The sequence below is a fragment of the Schistocerca serialis genome, chromosome 4, assembly GCF_023864345.2.
Source record: "Schistocerca serialis cubense isolate TAMUIC-IGC-003099 chromosome 4, iqSchSeri2.2, whole genome shotgun sequence".
NCBI lineage: Eukaryota > Metazoa > Arthropoda > Insecta > Orthoptera > Acrididae > Schistocerca > Schistocerca serialis.
The window spans coordinates 761375432-761393850 of record NC_064641.1 but is presented as its reverse complement, the minus strand read 5'-3'; the positions used below and the strand labels follow the sequence as shown (position 1 = coordinate 761393850).

Below are 18419 nucleotides of genomic sequence, written 5' to 3'. Positions count from 1 at the left end.
AAACTGGTTGAGGCTCTAGCCCTACTTCATGTAACAAGTCAAATTGATTCTTAACCGGAATCTGAAGTGTGATTTATGAGGTTTTCTCCTTTTTCCTTCTGCTTTTCTCCTCCTCCCAGCTCTCAATGTCTGTTTCCCCCTTCAACCAGTATAATTCAGAATACGTCACTTCTAACTCTGCCTGGAGGACGCAAATCTTCTCTGTTGAACGACATTTATGTCTCAACTACACAACTGACAATTCGTTTGAAGAGCCTCGCTTGACATGTTTTTTACTCACCAATGCACAGTTCTGACACGTTTCTCTCATACCAATAAAACTACGCCAACATCCACATTTGTCACACAGGACGCTACCATTATCGTAAATTAAAAATCACTACAACACACTTAAGCTGTAATAAAATAATAATCATTAAAAATGTTTCTTTCGAAGAGCTAACGTCCAGGCGCCAGGCAGATTACAATAATCCTATCCAACTTCATTGAACGTAGGTAGTATAACACACGAAGTGAATGAAAACTGTAGGAGAATGGTATTTTCTAACAACGCTCTTAAACCGGCGCTGTCAGGAAATTATGTAAAGCTGTTTAATGGATCCAAAACGACGCTTAACGATTAAACGGAAAACAGAAGTTAACACTAGCTTGTAAACGCAGATGGATTGATTGATTGAATTTTAAGCTTAATTAGTTTTTGTATTACCTTTACGAAAGGCTTTTTATTCCATTAATCTCTCGAGAAAGTTTTAATTAACGACGTTAATGAAATAGCTGACTATGTTGGTGGTGTATGAGAGCGCAAGTATATTGAAGCGCTGTGGGGCGAGCATGCGCTGTAAGTTAGTTGGCTTTTGTAAACCCATTTGATGTTTCCCGGCTTGATGGATCTCAAGTGTCCCGCATAAGCTTTTAAGTCTCGGCGTCCCTTACACCACCGTGGGCCGCTGTAAACAGTTATGGTTCACACCCTGTGTACGGTATATTAAGGGGAGGTTTACTATCTTTGGCCCGAAAAGAGCATGTATTTTGAGAATTTCTTTTCGGGATGTGTTATAGATATTAATGTCAAATTTGGTCATAATGTTTATTGGTTTTTCCTCTACAAACTGGAATTTTTTTGACCGGAAATGTCGAAGATCCAAGACGGAAGTGCCGTTGGAACCAAACAAAATTTCGATGTAGACCTACACGCGCGGTATGTCACAGGTCATCCGGCTCTTCTGAAACCAAAATTGAGTTGATGTTAGCGAAGTATATAAAATTTTTTAGGAGTTGGATCATAGAAAACAAAATGGCGGCCATTTGAAAAAATTGGATTTTTGTCATCGATTTTTCGACTTCGTCGGTCAAGTAAAAATATTTATAGTTGATGGATCGGAATAAAAGTGGTACAGCTCCTAGACAATTTAGTTAGCTTCGTCGGAAACAAAGAACTATGCCAATCGGTTCAACAGATTTGAAGTTAGCACACCGTGCGGTAAAAAAAGATCATTTCGAGAAAGCGCGTTTGACGTTTTAACAACATATAAATGCAATATTATGCAACTTACGTTCAATCTGATATTCCGGGTCCATAAACTAGTCCTTCCTCTTCCTCATAGAGGGCGTTCTGCTCGATGTGGGCCATCCTGCGCTTCACCAGAGCCGCTCGTACGGCCGGTGACAAGCGGTTTTCGGCCGCTTGAATCAGCTGGTCGTCCGAATGCTTGGCGAACTGCGTCGAATAGAGTCCCAGGGTGACGTCCATCGTCATGTTCTTCAGAATTGCTGAATACCCTTCCTTGAAGCTGCTCACTGCCAGGAAAGTCGCACTCTCCACAGTCTTCGCACCAAAATGCAAATGTTTGGGGGCTAACTTCTAAACACACGCGTTCAACCTTTCATTTGAATTTTGTGTGTCTCCTCCTAAGCACCGGTACAATAACTCATTCTAAGAAAGGGCCTCGTAGATCGGATGAATCACTTTTTGAACTTCTTTGGAGAGCGGCTGGTCGTGTTGATATTCGTCCAGATGTCCGGTAGCCTCTGCAATGCGCCACTTACACCAACTAGTTTCTCCAGCCGGACAATTTTGGTGTAGTGGGTGATCATCCGTCGGACACTTGTGGAAACACGTTGCCCAAATTGCCTTCTTCATCTGTTCCAACGAATTCGAATGCCATGTGATTGCCGAGCCGTAGTACGTCGTAAGCTCCTTGATCACTTTATCAGTTTTAGTCATGGGCAAGCACATATAATAATTTTTCGCGGCTACAAAGTCGAAAATCCCGAAAAAATCTGGTGCCTGAAAATGGCCGATTACAGGCAGGTGCATTTTTTTGTTCATCCGCGAATAACAAACATTTCCGTTCCGTATTCGGAAAAGCCGTTTCAGGAGTGGATTCCAAACACTTTTATGGATTCAAAAATGCAATTTTAGACTTTTCGAAGCAACAGAGAGTAAACCTTCCCTTAGTGATAAACAGTGTGTGGTGGACAGAAACAACAGTGCTACTGATTTGACAACGTGAAGGGTGGTAAGAAGTGACGCACACGGCTGACAGAAGCAGCTCACAGCCTCCGGATCTGAAGCAAAGTTCCCACCTGACTCCGTGTGAAGTGCGTAGTGGTGATTCGCTGGACAAGCTACAGTGGGCCGAAGTCGAAACTCTGCGATTTTCGTATAGAAGGACGTATAAGGTTCCATGTAAAACGAATCCCTCCAGATCTTTGCATCAGGATGGGTGGCTTCTAGTGTGACAGGATTCTAAGGCATTGCATGCGGTCAGCACACCGCTCTCCCGGCCTTATGTCAGTTTACGAGACCGGAGCCGCTACTTCTCAATCAAGTAGCTCCTCAGTTTGCATCACAAGGGCTGAGAGCACTCTGCTTGCCAACAGCGCTCGGCAGACCGGATGGTCATCCATCCAAGTGCTAGCCCAGCCCGACAGCGCTTAACTTCGGTGATCTGACGGGAACCGGTGTTACCACTTCGGCAAGGCCTTTGGCACAACAGATTGGATGCTACGGCAGAAACCTTGAAAGATACCGGTTTGCTTCTGAATGTTGAATTTAATTTATCTTGAACTCTGGGGCTTAGTGAAACGTGCAGTTTGCTTATTCTAATTTAACTGATCATTATTTCTGATCTTTGTTACATATCCTTGACTATTCGGGGACACATTCACTATCTTTGACAATAAATAAAGTTTTGTCAACTCTGAAGTTCAATTAACGAAACGGAAATACAACATTTTCTGCTTAAGTTTTGGTCAAGTATTTCATACATTAATGGCGTCTGAATGGATCGGGATGAGTCGTAGGTTGTAAAGCAGAAGACCTAGGGTTTTTTTTTTTAAGCCTTGGCGAATCAAATTTATTTTCAGTGCCAACAGAAACGAAAGTTACAATTATTTACTCCAGTATATCTCAAAAATAAGCTGGGATCATTGTGTCGTCACGTAAGAACAGGGAAGGAAGTACGTGGAATCATAAGAGAAACAATTAAAGAGGGACTCAAACACTCCATCACTCTTTCAAAAATAGATTTAGCAAGAGAGAAGATACCACGCCGTCTTGAAATGAAATGGCTCTAAGCACTATGGGACTTAACTTCCGAGGTCATCAGTCCCCTAGAACTTAGAACTACTTACACCTAACTAACCTAAGGACATCACACACATCCATGCCGGAGGCAGAATTCGAACCTGCGACCGTAGCGGTCGTGCGGTTCCAGACTGTATTGCCTAGAACCACTCGGCCACTCCTACCGGCAACGCCGTCTTACCTACTGAAACTAATCGAGACTGGGCAAAGAAACAAGTCATCACAACGAGCAGGTACTAAAACCACGAAAAATTGTAAACTGAGAAAAATAAAAATTAGTAAAATCCCACTACACGTATAGACACTCGTTCTTCATGCCAGTAAGAGGTCAATCGATTACAGAAAGTTACTGCATTACCACCATAGCCTGATGAGCTCGTGGGTGGACAGATACAACGACATAAGAAACTCACGGAAAGACATTAAATCTGAAATCAGAAAAAACGGACAACATTTAACTACACAAATATTTTTTCATTTTATGAAGAAAACTTAGTACAGTTGAATAGTGAATACGAATAGATACCTCAACATTATCTAATGAGCACTTTGTAGAACACTGATGAACACGCTAGGTACGAAAACCTACTACTTAGCCACAAAAACCATATCTCAATAAACGATCACCCACATTTTAAACAAGCACTAACAGTATGAACGCTTATCAATGATTAAAAACGCAAAAAACATCGATCCCGTCATAGTATCACATGAAAAAATGTCTGAAATAAAGTCCGTTAAAAATCGGCAAATTTAGAATTCCAAACCCCGTGAGGTGTAAGCAGACGTCTTCAATTTATCCGAAGCATCGAGGATGAAATATCTTAATAAAGTACCTAGATGAATGTGGTCCGTTTGTCTTACCAACCCATATGGTAACAAAACTATCTATGCACAAAGTACTTCTCATGCAAACGTCTGAATCATTGGCCGCATGACAAATGGTAACTATAACGAATAATGTAAATTTTCTCCTAGCACTGTAAGCCTGAAACCTCACTACAGAACAAAATTATAGTGTACGAATACCATTCCAACAGCGATATCCACATCTCAGAGAGTCTACGCGAGACACAACCTCACTTCCCATGAGCTCAAACAAGAGTGTTCGGCGATCCACTTGACCAGCACTCGGGGGCTTCTGAAGCCAGAGGAGAGTGCTAAGCCTAAGACCACCGGCACTGCATGCCAATTCTTGCGTAAACTCTTATACAAAACGAGCACCTGTCTCTATCTGTTGGTAATCTACTCTCTTCCTTCGCCTAATTATCCTATGATGGGAAGAGTACCACATCACGCTACAAGTCTCACTTCAGCCACGAGAAAACACAGTCGCCTCAGACATTAAAACCAGACGTACAGAATCAAAACACAGAGTTAGGACAAGGAAAAAGCATTAAGGTAACAAAAAGAGCTAAGGTGATTGAAAGAGAAAAAAAATCACCGTTCTTTTTCTTCATTAGGGTTTGCTTCCGTCACATACTGCAAGTTAGAGGCATCGACAACCCTGAAGCAACACAACTACCTGACACAAACATACGATTCGGATCTGACGGATCCGTTTCAATCTATTTTCAATTGTAATCTGTCTTCTAAATGTTCTGCGTAGTCATATAGAAAAACAAAACGTAATGGGCTGCGACTAGTCTTGCGGGGATCTTATGCCGAATGCAAGGAAAGCCACATAGTACTGGACACACAAGCATTCTTGAAATTGTAATTTTTTCTCTAGGCTGTACCGGAAGATACATCACACTACACAGCACTACGATGCGTTACTTAATAGAACTACAAAATCTTTTTGGTTTTTGGAGATTCTTTTGGACGTGAAATTATGAAGTGCAAGAAAGTCATTTTTGTTACAACAACGTTTCAACTGGACCTTCATTAGTTATAATCGTTAAACCAAACTTAAATACAACTTATACGTCTTAGTGCTTCCTTTCCACTTCAGGAGAAAATTTACTTCTATCTGTAAAAATTTCATCATAAAGTTATTAAGTTAGAGTTTTGAACAGAATACGCCTAAATGAAAATATTAGTTCAACCTTTAGTGAAACATTTATCACAAGCATCGCAATGAGTGTTCAGCTCTATATGGGCACAGTTCTCATGGGCCCAACCCTCAAAACCGTGATACTGAAAGCATTCCTCTGAGAAGATTTCATTGGCCGTACAATATTCGCTGTTCTTCACTGCGTATTATCGGAAGCTTTAAATCTGTAAAATGGAAGCTTTCACCACCGGAAATGTCACACTTATTAAAATATGCGGTGCTATTATGCCGTGGTCGTATGAATTTATCATTGCCAGTCGGGGTGGCCGAGCGGTTCTAGGCGCTTCAGTCTGGAACCGCGCTGCTGCTACGGTCGCATACCTCGGGCATGGATGTGTGTGATGTCCTTAGGTTAGTTAGGTTTATGTAGTTCTAAGTTCTAGGGGACAGATGACCTCAGATGTTAAGTCCCATAGTGCTCAGAGCCATTTGAACCATTTGAATTTATAATCCAAATTCAACCTTTAGTCCGTCTCCTTCTTCGGAGGACATCTTCAAGGGCGTTGTAGGTGTTTCGGACATCTGATGCACAGCGTATCATCTACCAAGGGCTAGATGCTAACTGAAGCGAAATTCCGTTTCCACGTGATCGCGCGCAGTGGCATGACAACAAATGGCTCTGAGCACTATGGGACTTAACATCTGTGGTCATCAGTCCCCTAGAACTTAGAACTACTTAAACCTAACTAATCTAAGGACATCACACACATCCATGCCCGAGGCAGGATTCGAAACTGTGACCGTAGTGGTCGCGCGGTTCCAGACTGAAGCGCCTAGAACCGCTCGGCCACAACGGCCGTCTGCTTTTGTTCTCTGTTGCTGTCGCCCCGTTGTGGATGACTGTTACACATCTTCATCAACAGAACTCAGGTATAATTCAGTTTTACACCCTCTTTCTTCCGATAAAGATTATTAGGGTTCGCATCGTTCGCCAACTGTTAAGTGTTCTTGTATTTTCCGGTCGGATTTGTAGATTACGGTGATACCCCATTTTCTTAGGATCTTTCCTATGCAGTCAGTAGAGTCACTAATGAAGGGCAGCTAAATTTTCAATTTCGCAGGCGCCTGTACATCGCTATGGCCTTCCCGAGGTTTTCTTGACGTTCTTTTTTTCTCAGCAGACTAATATCTATTCTTGAGCAATGCATTGGTTCAAAATGTTCAAACGTGTGTGAATTCCTAAGGACCAAACTGCTGAGGTCATCGGTCGCTAGACTTACACACTACTTCAACTTACGCTAAGAACAACACACACACACACACACACACGCCCGACGGAGGACTCGATCTTCCGGCGGAAGGGGCAGCGCAATCCGTGATATGACTCCTCAAACCACGCGGCCACTCATCATGGTGTCCATTTGTAAAAATTTCATGCTCTAGCTGCTAATACCTCTTCACCGCCTTGCTTTTGTCGTGGGTGCGGATTTCAGTCCTGTTGTAGATACGAGTACGTAATAGTCCGTACGTGGTTTTTCAGTATACCTTGTGGTCCAGGCTATAATGTTATTTCTTAAAGACTAGCACATCAAGGAAATGTAATACGTCTGCCTCGCATTTCATCGTTAATATTATCTTCGGATTTATGTCATTGATATGTTCATGGTGACTATCTAATTCCCCTCTGCAGTGTCCCTACGAATGAAACGTGTCGTCCTCGTAACGGACCCATATGTCCCATTTATTGCTGGCAGTTCCTAAAGTCTGTTCTTCTAATTTTTCCATAAGGGCAATTGCTGTTGACGAGCTTACACGCCTTCCCCCATAGCCACGTCATTCGTCAGTTCCCGAAATGCAGCGTTAGATTTGAAGCGCGTGGTCGTGAGACAATAATTCAACAGTATCGGCAGGAAAAACCAGATTCAGATGTTCCAACACCTCACTGTGTGGAAACGCGATGGACAGAGGTACCACATTAAAACTGAGTAATATTTCCTCCAGCTGGACCACTGTAACATTTAATTTACTGATAAAATCTACGAAATTCTTGCTGTAAGGATCGGATTGGCCGACATTCGAACGTAATAATGTTGTTAAGAACTAGACAACAGAATAGGTGGGTGAGCCAATGGTACTTCCTATAGAATTCACCAATTAAAGACATAAACCCTGTTAATGAGTCCATGATCATGTTATGGCACTTACTTTATTTTTAAACGTCCGTCTTGATCACATGGATTCTGCAGTTCACAATTACCGGTTTTTGCCATTACCATCTTCAGATGTTTTACAAATAGAAACACAGTATTGTAAGCAACTAAGTTCAATTAGCTAATACAAAATCTACAACAGGCCGAGTTAAACATAAGAAAAGCAAAAAATTATATGATTAACAGCCAAGCATACCAGCCATACATATCACAAATATCTCAGTGGCGCTGCCTCACAGCTTTTATGTAAAAAGTTTTCGTTTTGCTTTGGCATAGCCTGCGGAAGAAGGCCCAGCGTCCTCGCCGCTGGTGGTCGGCGCACACGACCGCACGCCAGTGTCGAGCGCCGCAGCAGCCTGGCGTGCGGTCGTGTGCGCCGACCACCAGCGGCGAGGACGCTGGGCCTTCTTCCGCAGGCTATGCCAAAGCAAAACGAAAACTTTTAACATAAAAGCCGTGAGGCAGCGCCACTGAGATTCCACGGCGAATTTGTGCCTTCGACTATCGAGATTTTAATTTTTAATATTTTATTCATTATCTGACACGGTTACGTTTAATTGTTGTGTCATGCTAAAAGGTGTCGATTTATAGATGCGGTGTTACCTTTAAACTTTTCAATCTGAATTTTACACATTATGTGTTATTTCCTCTGCCAGGCTAGTACCTTCTATTATTTCTCTTTTCATTTTTTATGTTGATTTTAAATATGGATTTTACTTCCACATATTGTACACTCTTGCTCATAAATTAAGGATAATTGCAGAATGTGGTGCCACACAACGTGACACTACGCAAAACTGGAGCTAATAGTATAGGCACATACGGAACACACACGACACAGATCTGTAAGTCCACGGTATTGGTGATAAGTTGAGAAAACCGTTACGAAACAGCTGTGCTACAAAACGCCACTGTTTCCTGCGCATGTACCCCGATATCAATATGGGATATCATTACCATCACACGTACACAGGCCACACAACGGGTTGGCATACTTTGGATCAGGTGGTCGAGCAGCTGCTCGGGTATAACCTTCCATTCTTGCACCAGTACCTGTCGGAGCTCTTGAAGTGCCGTTGGGGTTTGAAGACGTGCAGCGATACGTCGACCGAGAACATCCCAGGCGTGCTCGATGGGGTTTAGGTCTGGAGGACAGGCAGGCCACTCCATTCGCCTGATATTTTCTGTTTCAAGGTACCCCTTCACGATGTCAGCTCGGTGGGGCCGTGCGTTATCATCCATCAGGAGGAAGGAGGGACCCACTGCACCCCTGAAAAGGCAGACATACTGGTGCAAAATGACGTCCCGATACACCTGAGCTGTTACAGTTCCCCTGTCAAAGACAGGCAGGGGTGTACGTGCACCAATTATATAATCCCACCCCACACCATCAAACCACGACCTCCATACAGGTCCCTTTAAAGGACATTAAGGGGTTGGTATCTCGTTCCTGGTTCGTGCCAGATGAAAACACGGCGAAAATCGCTGTTCAGACTATACCTGGACTCGTCCGTGAGCATAACCTAGGACCACTGTTCCAAAGACCATGTAATGTGTTCTTGACACCAGGCTTTATGGGCTCTCCTGTGACCAGGGGTCAGTGGAATGCATCTTGCAGGTCTCCGGGCGAATAAACCGTGTCTGTTCAGTCGTCTGTAGACTGTGTGTCCGGAGACAACTGTTCCAGTAGCTGCGGTAAGGTCCCGAGCAAGGCTACCTGCAGTACTCCGTGACCGTCTACGGGCACTGATGGTGAGATACCGGTCTTCTTGTGATGTTGTACACTGTGGACGTCCCGTACTGCAGCTCCAGCACACGTTTCCTGCCTGCTGGAATCGTTGCCACAATCTTGAGATCGCACTTTGTGGCACACGGAGAGCCCGTGCTACGACCTGCTTTGTTTGACCGGCCCCTGTCGCCCTAGTAATCCACCCCTCATAACGTCATCAATATGTGTTCTTTGAGCCATTTTCAACACATAGTCACCATTAGCACGTCTGAAAATGTATGCACACTTACTCGCTGCACCGTACTCTGGCATGCACCAACACGCTTCTGCATATGTGGACTACTGCCAGCGCCACCGTGCGACGACCCCAGGTCAAATGCACCGCATGGTCATACCGCGAGGTGATTTAAACCCGAAAACCGCTCACCAGAGCGTTACTTCACCATGTATCAGCATTATGCTTAATTTATGAGCATGAGTGTAATTTATGACGCTCCTTCACAAATTAACTTACTATAGGTCTCATCGAAACGTACACTTTGAGGAAGTTTCGGCACCCATGAACTCTTGATGGTAGAGCAGCAGAACGGAGCAGATATTTGAGATCGCTCTGTTCGACAGATGACTTTTTTATTAACTGCGTAACAATTCTAAGAACTTTCTTAGCGGGGTCTCTATTTACCTTCCTACGTGCCTGCGGAAGTAGTCAGTCCGTAAACTTCCCGTGATGCTGGGCCACTTTCATAAGTGTTGTTGCATCGCCCTCATTAGCGGGAAGAATGATAATATTGTCGACCTCATTCAGCACTTCTCTTGCTCACTGTTGCATTAGTTTTAGGTGACTTCGCGCGAGCTAATACTCTGATTGCTTCTGTACGGATTTATTCAGCTGTTATTGTGTCCACACTAAGAATGCTTACTTCCATAGTTGTTGTAATTTTCTGCCTGTGCACAGATCGCAAACTAACGGCAAAATTACCATCCTCGGCGTTTTCAGATCTTTCAACGTCACATAATGAACTTTCTGATTACTTGATAACAGAGCGGGAAGCGTCTAAATAACAGATCGTCTGGTTAGGTTGCTAACATCAAATTTCTTCTTCTGTCCACTAGACGGTGTCAACAAACGCTTCCGCATAGTATCAAGCAATACTGTTAATTTTACTCCAATTACTACATACAATTTATGGCTGATATGATATGGGGAGGTGTTTACCACTTATGCATGTCAGTTACTGGCGGATCGGTTGAATGCGCCTTGACCACGACATAACAGCCCATAACATTTTGATAAGTTTAAGCTTTACGTGCACCGGTCAATGTACTTACTGGAACCGAAGAATATTTCTCACTCCTTTTCCTGTCATTTTAAGAATTCTTACTTTCTTTATGGCATCTTTTATCCGATTTACTTCGTGACTTCTTCACTATTGCCTGTTAAAAAACAAAATAGTGAAAAATTAAGTTTTTATGGCATCTATTTTGTCCGGTACAACCCGAAATTGCTTTGCCCGATAACATCCGAACGTACCCTTCTGATAGTTTAAAATTTCCGGTGTTATTACTTGGGGTCGACATTGTCATAGCCAAAAATATAGAGGATGACATCAGCCGTATGTAAAAATACAATATTACCTACTTGCAGAAAAAACCAGCACTCCAAAGTTATGTTTATGCATTTAAAATCTCAGTAGAAAAAAATGGCTCTGAGCACTATGGGACTCAACTGCTGAGGTCATTAGTCCTCTAGAACTTAGAACTAGTTAAACCTAACTAACCTAAGGACGTCACAAACATCCATGCCCGAGGCAGGATTCGAACCTGCGACCGTAGCGGTCTCGCGGTTCCAGACTGTAGCGCCTTTAACCGCACGGCCACTTCGGCCGGCTATCTCAGTAGAGACAGGTAACTTACTGTCTCTCGGTTTCCCGAAACGCACTGCTCTCTTGATTCAAAATCGCATGAATTGTCGTGTTTCTCCATAGTTCACACTGCAGTGGACCGAAAGGCGCTACCACTAGCACTAGAGTTTAGTTGTAATGCTCTCGAGCGATGCAGGCTGCTGTCCTATAGTATGCAGTCATCCCCTTGATAAAGGAATGGATATGCAGTTAGTCAGTCTGACACGCGGTGGGATTCTCACTGAGTACTTGGGGCTATTTTTACGGTTGCCGCCTAGCGCGGGTGGTTTACAAGCCGCAGCGCAGGAGCACATCAAACGCTCCGCGCGCCTTTGTGGCAGACCCGCCCGCCGACGGGGCACGCCAGGAGGGATGCCTACAATGTAGGCGCCAGCGCCCTCGCTGTCACACGCAGCTAATTATCACATCGCTCACACTCGTTGACGCCCACACTGGCGGATGGCGTTTCCTACCCGTTCCGTATCGCCCTCTTCCACCTTCGCTCTTCTCTACCTCGCGCCCCCTGTGTTCCTCTCCCGGTTTGATTTCAATTTGTTTTTTCACCGGCAATTGTTTTCAGAGCGCGCTAGGGAGCTGCGTTGTATGGTTCGACGTTTCAAAAAAGAGACTCGTTCAGGGAATACACGCGTCTCTGCACAGCCACTGCAGTGCCCAAATGTGCTCTCAAAATTCCTGTACAGCTCAAACAAAATGTTGGAAATCGCAACAGTCGTCTGAAGGTGCCGGTTTTCCACGGTCTACATGTTAGTGTTACAATAGCATAAGCTACACAACAGAGTATCTCTGTTCCAGTACCTCTACTGCACTGAGGCGGTTTATCCATACAGTGCATGCAGCACACCCTACAGGCACCGCGCTGTTAGGGGGTCCTGGAGTCCAACGGTCTAATTTCAAAATGGTTCAAATGGCTCTGAGCACTCTGGGACTTAACATCAGAGGTCATCAGTCCCCTAGAACTTAGAACTACTTAAACCTAACTAACCTAAGGACATCACACACATCCATGCCCGAGGCAGGATTCGAACCTGCGACCGTGGCTGTCGTGCGGTTCCAGACCGAAGCGCCTAGAACCGCTCGGCGACACCGGCCGGCTGTCTAATTTTTTAAGAGAAAATTACCGTTAGCATTTCTTATTTCAAAATAACAATACTGTTCAGGAATATGTGGGAGTGACAGTGCAGCATTTTTAAAGCAATAGAAATAATACATTGTTGGCATCAAATTGTGTTTATTATGGAACGTTTCAAGAATACAATCGTCTTAATTCTACTTCATTAAGCCACATTCTGTGAACTACATATGCGCATCTACTGGCTGCGCAAAATAAAATTATCCCGCAAAATATTTCATGAACATTATGACAGGCACCCTAACTAAGACCTGGCCTAATGACGTAAGCTGGGCTGCCTATCATAAAGAGCATGAAATATTGTACTGGGTAATTTTATATTGCCCACCTTGTAGACGACTACTCCGCAATTCTCACTTAAGTGCCAGGGAAAGAGATCATAGAACCACTTTCAAATTATTTCTCGACCATTCCACCCCTGAATAGTTATATGGAGGAAATGAACACCCCAAATCTTTCTGTGCAAGTTACGCATTACTTCATTAAGCCACATTCTGTGAACTACATATGCGCATCTACTGGCTGCGCAAAATAAAATTATCCCGCAAAATATTTCATGAACATTATGACAGGCACCCTAACTAAGACCTGGCCTAATGACGTAAGCTGGGCTGCCTATCATAAAGAGCATGAAATATTGTACTGGGTAATTTTATATTGCCCACCTTGTAGACGACTACTCCGCAATTCTCACTTAAGTGCCAGGGAAAGAGATCATAGAACCACTTTCAAATTATTTCTCGACCATTCCACCCCTGAATAGTTATATGGAGGAAATGAACACCCCAAATCTTTCTGTGCAAGTTACGCATTCCCTTATTTTCTCACGATGGTCGTTTATGTCTATCAAGACAGCAGCCATTAACATATTTTCGCATTTGGAGGAGAAAGTTGATCATAGAAATTTCGCGAAAAGAGCTCGCCACATCATAAACGCCTTTGTATTAATGACTTCCGCCCCGTTCTTTACCTCTTCCGATATCCTCCGTAAATCTTATCTGTCAAGGACCCCGTATCGCACAGCAGTAGTCTAGAAGAGGACGGACAAGCTTCGTTAGGCAGCGTGTTTATCAGATTTGTTGCAACTTATAAGTCTTCTGTCAATAAAACGCAATGTTTCGTTCACCCTCACGACAGTAATTGCTATGTGATGGTACCAATTTAATTCTTTCGCACTTTGTAATCGCTTGACAAATTTAGTTGAATTGACAACTTTTAAATTTGTCTGATTTACTGTATACCAGAAATTTAACGAATAGTTTTAACTATCCATGTGGAGTACCGCACACCTGCCACCCTGCCACTTTTCGCACTATACAGATATTTCGTTTAAATCATTTGCAATGCGTTCTGATCTTCTAATGACTTTAGTAGACGGTAAATGACATCTTCATCTGCAGACAGTCTAAGAGGGCTGCTGAGATTGTCTACTAAATTGTCTGTCTAGATCAGGAACAGCAGAGGATAACACTTCCTTCCAGAGTCCCGGATGTCACTATTGTTTCTATCGATGACTTTCCGTCAGTTACTTCGAACTGTGACGTTTCTCACAGCTAATTCTGAATTCATTCTCACAATTGTGACGATAATTCATTGACACGTAATGTGGTCAGAAGCAGCTTGTGAGCAAAGGTGTCAAAAGCTTTGCGGAAATCTGCAAGCACAGAATCAAGTTCAGATCCCATGTCGATAGCACTGACTCCTTCGTGGGAATGAAAAAATAATTGTGTTTCCAAGAACGATATTTTCTGAATCCGTGCTGATTATGTGCCAATAGATCGTTCTTCTCAACTTGTTTCGTAGCGTTATTAACATGGTGTATTTTCCGCTCATCTACTGTGCGTTGATGCGGACTTGGGATAGAATAACACCGACAAAGATAATTTACACAGCATTGTTAACACCTAAAAATCGTTTGTATATATACTCTCGCACCGAGGAACGTAGAAGTGTAACAGCTGGACAATAAGAATGTGCAGAAATTCTGGCAGCTGCTGCCCTAGCCACACGGCATTTCCATTTCCACCATCTCACTGTTAGGCTAAGGTCAGATGTAACTCGCGTTGATGCACGATAATGCATGATCGAATGTCAAAGAATTTCATATGACGAGCGGTGGAGCACGTTAGACGCTGCAGCTATCGTTCCCGCAGTTTGTTCCGGGTTCAGATATCTAGCAATCGTTTGTGTAACACCCCAAGAAACCCGAAAACCGAAATAAGGATGTCATGATAATTTAAAGTAGGGAGCAGGTACGACAAGTTTGACAATAATATAACACCTTAAAGTTTTGATGAGCACCAATTTCAATAATTACTGAGTATATCATGACATAAAGGTAGAAAGAAAGAAAGGTTATTTATAATTAGTTATCAAACATCTCAGTAATAACTGCAAATCAGTACGACGAAAGTTAAGTCCAAAGTAATATGTCGGTCAGAGATAACATTTATTGTGAAAGAGTTGTAAACGCGGCGAAAAGGAAATTCAATGCGTCTACAGTGCTTGATCATGGAAATGTTAGTCGCTTGGTAGCTTGCTTGCTATCGACAAGTCGAGAGAGAGCACCGTTCGTTATAGTACTACAAACGGAACGCTACGAGATTGTTTCGTTAAAAAAAAAAAAAAAGAAATATTGTGTGATAGAGATGCGCGGACTTAGTTCTCAGTTATTTTGACTTGAGAACTTGAACTGAAGTGATATTCTGATAGTGTAGGACGCGTTAATGAACTTTAATGATTGGAGATATTGTTGTTGGACTCAACCCTCATCAAAGTGAACAGCTACAATGAAGAATGGACATAGTATCGAAGACTGCAATACCTGATTAGCCTGGAGTAGGAAAAATTAATACGAACACACGAAGATAATAGAAATACGCCGACTGTAAAAGTTGTCATAATTGTCACGACCACCGAATTGAAAAGAATCGTAATTGATCTGATCCATAGGTGTGTGTGTGGTGTGATTATTATAAACTAATTGCTAAGAAGGAACAATAAAATTGTTCGTCAGTAATAGAAATTTCACGTGTTGGCTCCACCACTAATTAAACTGTATGATAGTTGGTAATCAAAGTTAATTAACTGTGAACATATTAATTGAAAGAGTGATTTGATGAACATTGAGCATTGAAAGGGGTGTTTTGACGAAATAACATCACGACGCACGAAAGCAAGATAGCATTATAGATTATCTCTGGATTTGCGTCGTGCCGTAGTGAGCAATTCTGCCTAGCAACGTAACAACTACTGATACTGAACCGCAAATGAATTTTTCTTCGCTTCAGTGGTGTGAAACGACGCCGGTGATGAATGATTCACTCAGTACTGCAATAAATAACTAACCGGGCGTAACAAATCATCATAAAACCATACGCGAGGAACAATGTTCTTTCGAGATTTTCAGGTGCTGTTCCACGTTATCCGACGGGGACAATCACCACTGCGCGTCGCGTCTCCATTCCACCGACCGAGCTGTAGCAGTAGCGGCTCAACAGCGACAACAAAAAGGGGGGAGGGGACGTCATAGTTGTTAATGGCGGAGCTATACTATTCGTACGAGGTTGGAAAAGCGACTGTTTGGGATAATTCGTCAAGTGGATGAAATTAAAAGTTATTATGATACTAACATTAGATGAAGACGAATAGATCAAATACCTTGAAGGTTTGAACAGTGCGCGATGTTTTCTCACCGCATCGGAGCCTTCGGTGGTAAACATATGAGAATACAAAAACCAGAAAATTCAAGTTCTTATATACTGCTTCACTACTGCGAAGGGATAGAGACATTGTTCGACAGGAATAATCACCGGCAATGGTGGACGACATGAAACACAGTACATACGTAATGGAGTGGAGTGATATATTTATAACAAAAATGGTATTTACAGGGTGTTTCAAAAATGACCGGTATATTTGAAACGGCAATAAAAACTAAGCGAGCAGCGATAGAAATACACCGTTTGTTGCAATATGCTTGGGACAACAGTACATTTTCAGGCAGACAAACTTTCGAAATTATAGTAGTTACAATTTTCAACAACAGATGGCGCTGCAGTCTGGGAAACTCTATAGTACGATATTTTCCACATATCCACCATGCGTAGCAATAATATGGCGTAGTCTCTGAATGAAATTACCCGAAACCTTTGACAACGTGTCTGGCGGAATGGCTTCACATGCAGATGAGATGTACTGCTTCAGCTGTTCAATTGTTTCTGGATTCTGGCGGTACACCTGGTCTTTCAAGTGTCCCCACAGAAAGAAGTCACAGGGGTTCATGTCTGGCGAATAGGGACGCCAATCCACGCCACCTCCTGTATGTTTCGGATAGCCCAAAGCAACCACACGATCATCGAAATATTCATTCAGGAAATTAAAGACGTCGGCCGTGCGATGTGGCTGGGCACCATCTTGCATAAACCTCGAGGTGTTCGCAGTGTCGTCTAAGGCAGTTTGTACCGCCACAAATTCACGAAGAATGTCCAGATACCGTGATTCAGTAATCGTTTCGGATCTGAAAAATGGGCCAATGATTCCTTTTGAAGAAATGGCGGCCCAGACCAGTACTTTTTGAGGATGCAGGGACGATGGGGCTGCAACATGGGGCTTTTCGGTTCCCCATATGCGCCAGTTCTGTTTATTGACGAAGCCGTCCAGGTAAAAATAAGCTTCGTCAGTAAACCAAATGCTGCCCACATGCATATCGCCGTCATCAATCCTGTGCACTATATCGTTAGCGAATGTCTCGCGTGCAGCAATGGTAGCGGCGCTGAGGGGTTGCCGCGTTTGAATTTTGTATGGATAGAGGTGTAAACTCTGGCGCATGAGACGATACGTGGACGTTGGCGTCATTTGGACCGCAGCTGCAACACGGCGAACGGAAACCCGAGGCCGCTGTTGGATCACCTGCTGCACTAGCTGCGTGTTGCCCTCTGTGGTTGCCGTACGCGGTCGCCCTACCTTTACAGCACGTTCATCCGTCACGTTCCCAGTCCGTTGAAATTTTTCAAACAGATCCTTTATTGTATCAGTTTTCGGTCCTTTGGTTACATTAAACCTCCGTTGAAAACTTCGTCTTGTTGCAACAACACTGTGTTCTAGGCGGTGGAATTCCAACACCAGAAAAATCCTCTGTTCTAAGGAATAAACCACGTTGTCTACAGCACACTTGCACGTTGTGAACAGCACACGCTTACAGCAGAAAGACGACGTACAGAATGGCGCACCCACAGACTGCGTTGTCTTCTATATCTTTCACATCACTTGCAGCGCCATCTGTTGTTGAAAATTGTAACTACTGTAATTTCGAAAGTTCGACCGCCTGAAAATGTACTGTTGTTCCAAGCATATTGCAACAAACGGTGTATTTCTACCGCTGCTCGTTTAGTTTTTATTGCCGTTTCAAATATACCGGTCATTTTTGAAACACCCTGTATTTCACTATGAAGAGAAGCAGATAAAAGACACAAATAACGTTAACGTTCGACACAGGTCAGACATGGAACATGAAGGCCGATATCGGACTCTCAGTAAGGAACGCGCCATCCTCGGGCACTAAAGCACATTTTACAACTGTTATTCATGCTGACTGCCAAGCTGTGGAGGAGACCTTGGTGTATCTTTCCCACTCCACTCTCAAAGCGGTTTTCTGTTCTTGCATTGTTGGGGGAGAGGATGTTCGCTGACAAACACGTCTGCCAAGAGCATCCCAGGCATGTGCTATAACGTTCAAGTCAGGAGAGTGCGCACGTTTAAATTAAGAGAGTACGTTGGCCATTCCATATACTAAGTTTCTTCACATTCCAGTGTGTCCGAAACCTCAGCGGTCCTGTATGGGCG

General features: G+C 43.3%; 1 pseudogene; it reads right to left on the bottom strand.

Annotated features, from left to right (window-relative positions):
- Window positions 1–2874: 2874 nt before the first annotated feature.
- On the bottom strand, window positions 2875–2992 carry LOC126475811 (5S ribosomal RNA; annotated as a pseudogene).
- Between the last annotated feature and the right edge of the window lie 15427 nt (window positions 2993–18419).